The 5,025-nt window shown below is 38.5% G+C and overlaps 1 long non-coding RNA gene across 1 annotated transcript; it reads right to left on the bottom strand.

The window, feature by feature from the left end:
* Window positions 1-438: 438 nt before the first annotated feature.
* Window positions 439-3,939, bottom strand: LOC143263845 (uncharacterized). The gene is made up of 2 exons (XR_013037170.1): window positions 3,751-3,939; window positions 439-3,052 (listed from the first exon to the last, which is right to left on the bottom strand). It is a non-coding gene; the product is annotated as an uncharacterized LOC143263845 (long non-coding RNA).
* Window positions 3,940-5,025: the final 1,086 nt, after the last annotated feature.

Here is a 5,025-nt window from a genome sequence, read left to right as displayed (position 1 = left end):
TCTGCGTTCCTGGTGCGATCGAACCTACTGAAATAAGCGACAGGAAAAGCGACATTTTCGAACGCGTTCATTTTCCGTGCCTCTGCGTCGCGAGTAGCAGATTTTTTTTTTGCTGCAGAATAAAAATCGTCTAAGTTGATCGGAAAAGAACGTGACTCGGATGAAAATGTTCTTCATCGTCTAATTTTTCGTAATAAAGTTGTACACGGTACGAAAATATTCTCGAATGCTTCTGATGTCTTCTTCGATCGATTTTGTTTTTTTTTTCTAGTCACTTTTGTCGGAAATATGTAAATATATACACTCATGCACGAAAGTATTCGAACGCTTACGTTTATATATGTGGTAAACTGAAGCATTTGATAAAATATGACGCATATAACAAGAGATGGGTCTTAAGACTGCGTAAGCAAAATTAGAAAATAATTCAACAATATATAGCGTTCTTACAGTACATTTATTGTAAACACGTACCAGAAATGGCTCACAAAAGTATTCGAACGAAACAATTAGTAGTTATTTAAATTGAACGATTAAAGGTCTTAATAGGAAGTTGATCCAGCTTTTGCTTTTATAACAGCCCTAAGTCTGTTTTCCATTGAGTGGACCAACTTAGAAGTAACGTTTGCGTCTGTAAATGGAAAACATATAACATGGAAATATTATTTGTTGAGGTAACAGGAAGTAGTATAATAAATGTTCAAATATACATATAAGAAAGTAAAACACGCGAAGCATAAATTTTAGATTGTCGCGGAAGGATGTTTAACATTTGACTAATGGCCGTTCAGTGTAATTGTGAGTAATCAAGCGAATGGCGCACTTAACCGAGCAGAATCGTAAGAAACAATGGGCCGTTGCACGGGCTCATTAATCTTCATCAGAACTTAACACGTGTAAACATAGAAACATTCGGATTTTCAACATTCGGTACCATCAATCAGTTTTTATAAATTGTTAACAACAAGATGCCCCCGTTCTAACTACGCCGCGTCGTTAGGCAATTACCTCCAAAATGGCGTCCGACTAAATCACAAGCGTACTCATTACCTTCGATCAGACCTGCGGAAATTTCGATCGGACCGTTCGCGACCCATATTTCGGCTGGCAACCTAAATGAGAGGATAAAACTGCAAGTACCAACGAACCCCGCTAAAGTTCGAAACTAACTGAATTGATTGTACCTATTGTTACGCTTGGTGCGAACGCGCGAGGCCGTTTAATTCGCGCGTGAATAATTCATCGGAAATACAGATTAGATTAAATTCCGCACAGATGAGCCCATAAAATATTCATCGGGAAATATGATTGGTGTCCCCAGGAACGTTACGAACGATTCAATTACCTGGCATTAAATTTCTGTGACTGAAAATGATCTCCCATTCGGCGGATTTGCGAGCCACGACCGGTAGGACGGAATTGTGAAAACTGGCACGAAGTACCATTTACGAAAGAATATCTTCCATTTATATTTAATTATTAGCTTGCGGATATTTATGCGAGATGAAAATTGTTTGCATCAGTTTTTCTAGATTTTTTGATTGCTTTTTGTTTCAATCTTCGTACATTTCCGTCATAAATGCATACAATCTGCAGTCTATCCATCGGGCGAGTGGTAATATATTATTCATTTAAATATATGATTTAATAGTAAATTCAACGTTTAACCAATTTCATCACTGAATTCGTTAGACTGTGGATTTTATGAATTCGTAACAAAAATAAGTCGATCAAATGCAAAATAGCGAACACTTTTAAACCAGATCAAAATATTATTACTGTGAACTCGTTAAAATCATTAAGAAACAAGATAAATGTCTATATATTGTTAGTAATTTTACTCTTTTACAAGAACGTGGAAGACTTTTCAATGTTAGCGTAAGTATTATTTATGTATTGTTCTACATCTTTGACATTTTTCTGGTAGCCTTGAAATCTTATGCTCGTAAAAACTTCGCTTCATACTGGCAAAATGCCGAATCAAGTACTTTTTTAACACCTATACAAAAGAAAATTTTGTTGAAAAACAAGATTACTTTCCGGACAACCCAAAAGTTTCTGCATCAATTTTTATTTCGCCCGAAGATCCGCAATCCATTCATAATCAACTCTGCCGAAGAATTCATCGCGCATCTTAGAAAACACGTGTTCGATTTCCTGCCAGAGAAACATGTACTCTGCAACTATAGTAATTTCAGTCGCAGCTTCCCCGATTAAAAAATGTATAATCTCCCATATAAGAACTTCTATTGAGACGCGATGCAAGAATTCTATTCGAACGCGGTAGAAAATTCTGTCGAGACGCGACGAAAGGATTCGATCGAAACGCGCGAAAAAGTTCTATCGAGACGCGAGAAAAAGAAATACCGCATCCGTTCAACGGCGACGGCTCTAATTACGTGACAACGCGGCCAGAAAAATTTCCACCGCGGCGTGTGTTCCAGAGGCGTAATCCGGAGATCAGCCGAAAGCTTCAATCAAACCGTGGATGATAGGTTCACGCACGGCGCGTGTGACCTAGATCGGAGGCAGTAAAATGTGTTCTCGACAGTCATGTGCCAAACGCAGGATTCGGGGTGTCCGTCTGGCGTGGCGACCCAGAAAATCGGCGTTGTTGCGCTGCCGTGCCCGGCCCGGAACACCTGGCCGCCTACCTGACGCTCGGCAGCGTACGCGCGACCCTCGACAGTCGGCCGGGCCTTGACTAAATATAAGAATTATTAAAAAGGAACGTGGAACACTTAATCTGCCCTGTGATAATGGCCGGCTGGCACATCCGCTTGGGAAATGCTCTTTCCTTCCCGAACCCAATTATTCGTTTCCGTCATTTGTCCGGTCTTTCCTCTTCCGTTAGCCTTCGCTCTTTATTACTTTGCTTCTTCGACAGTTACATTTCGTCGCACGAATCCCCTGCGCGCCGTGTGCGAACATTCAGTCTCTTTCGATCTTTAACCCTCCGCTGACTCATTTTACCGCTGCGACGATGAGAATCTCCTTTTAAGTCCGTAATTGTGTTTAACCCTTCGCGCCATTCTTCAGCGAGTTTGATGATCTGTTGCGAGAAACCGAGGTGTGATGACCATGGTGTGTTGTCAGACTCGAGGTGTGTTGTCATTTCTTCGTGACGAGTATACTCGTCGTAATAAAATATATTGCCATTTCTTCATGACGAGTATACTCGTCGTAACGCAACATGTTGCCAAATCTCCATGACGAGTATACTCGTCGTGTCGCAATATATTGCCAAATCTTCATGACGAATATATTCGTCGTGTCGCAATATATTGCCAAATCTCCATGACGAGTATACTCGCTGTGTCGTAATATATTGCCATTTTTCCATGACGAGTATACTCGTCGTGTCGCAATATATTGCCAAATCTTCATGACGAGTATACTCGTTGTGTCGTAATATATTGCCATTTCTCCATGACGAGTATACTCGTTGTGTCGCAATATATTGCCAAATCTCCATGACGAGTATACTCGTTGTATCGCAATATATTGCCAAATCTCCATGACGAGTATACTCGTCGTGTCGCAATATGTTGCCAAATCTCCATGACGAGTATACTCGTTGCAACGCAATATCTTGTGTTTAATGTTTAAATATTTAAAATGTTAAGGAAAATAAATATTTGTATCTATATTTTGTCCCATGGTTGTCGAAGATGAAAGAGTTTTCGAAGAACAAAGGAAAAACGAAATTTCTACTTTCGCTTCTGATTCGTAGTATTTATTATTTCATACCAATTATATATTGATGATTGAACATTTTGGATTCCTGCAGTCCCACGTGTCTTTTGGAGCCGAGCGACGACCTCGATCGAACAGGATCTTAGGGCAGGTGGACGGCTCCCGTCCGGACAATATATTATAGCCAATCTGTACTTTGTGTGTCCTGCTAGCGAGCTCAACTTTAACTGAATCGCAGAAATGTTAGTTCAGTTTTCTTTCAATGTTATTATTAAATGCTAGATCTTTACACAAAATTAATGTTTCCTGCATGGATTGCAAGGAGCCAAATATAACCTTCTTTTTATTTTTTAAAATTATTTCACTATTTCTTTTTCTTTCTACAGTTTTGTGCTTCGTTTACTATGAATAGTGATAAATGTATCAAATCCACAATTTACATAGTCATGATAAAGAATTATAATTGGATATTTTTGCAATACTTAAAAAAAGAAAAATCAGAACAGACTGTAGCTACATTGTAACAAAATAAAGTGAAAGAATAGTAATTATTCTCAAAAATTTTATGAAATTAAAGCAATGCACTTAATCAATTTTAAATTGAAATATTAACTTATACGAAATTAACATAAGACGTTAACATAAATTTGCACAAATTTTCAACAGTGAATAAAACAACTATACTTCGCATTAACTATTTCTAATTTCTTCAAATTAATGCAATGGTAAATCATCGTTATTCTAAAAAGATAAACAATCAAACGAAGTAAATCTGTTTTTCAAAAAATACAAAAACTGTGATAAAATGAGATCAGATTAAAATCAGTGACGCTATTTCGTAACCAGTGAAAGATAACAAATGTAAAATCTACGTAAAATTGTAAAAAGTACGAAATCTAATATAGTACAAAATGAATTCAATTTATACAGATCATGACAGTAGATAATTTATTTATTTTGAATTACCGTGATCTCGGAAGATCGACGATTGCGGATTTCGCTCGCAACGTTCGGCAAATCGGACAGAAAGACGTCGAACATCGATTATACGTCGCAGACCCGCGTCCGCTTCACCGTTTCGGACTACTATTCTTTCCTTTTTGGCAACGGACCACCCGAAAGCGGTGCACCCATTCGGGTAGACGAGGGTAACTCGAGATTCTGAGGTGCTTGTACCCAATGTCAGAGCTCTTACGTTGCTCTTTGTTTCTTCGAGGAAGCTCCGGTGGCCGTTGAAGAGAACGGTCTCCTTTAAACGCTCTGGCCTTCTAATCTTAAACTTGCTATACGATTTTTCTTCGCCGTTTTATCGAGCTTCGAATAAACAAC

This window comes from Megalopta genalis, chromosome 2 (genome assembly GCF_051020955.1).
Source record: "Megalopta genalis isolate 19385.01 chromosome 2, iyMegGena1_principal, whole genome shotgun sequence".
Classification (NCBI taxonomy): Eukaryota; Metazoa; Arthropoda; class Insecta; order Hymenoptera; family Halictidae; genus Megalopta; species Megalopta genalis.
The sequence above is the reverse complement of the archived record's forward strand: the minus strand, read 5'-3'. Positions and strand labels throughout refer to the sequence as shown.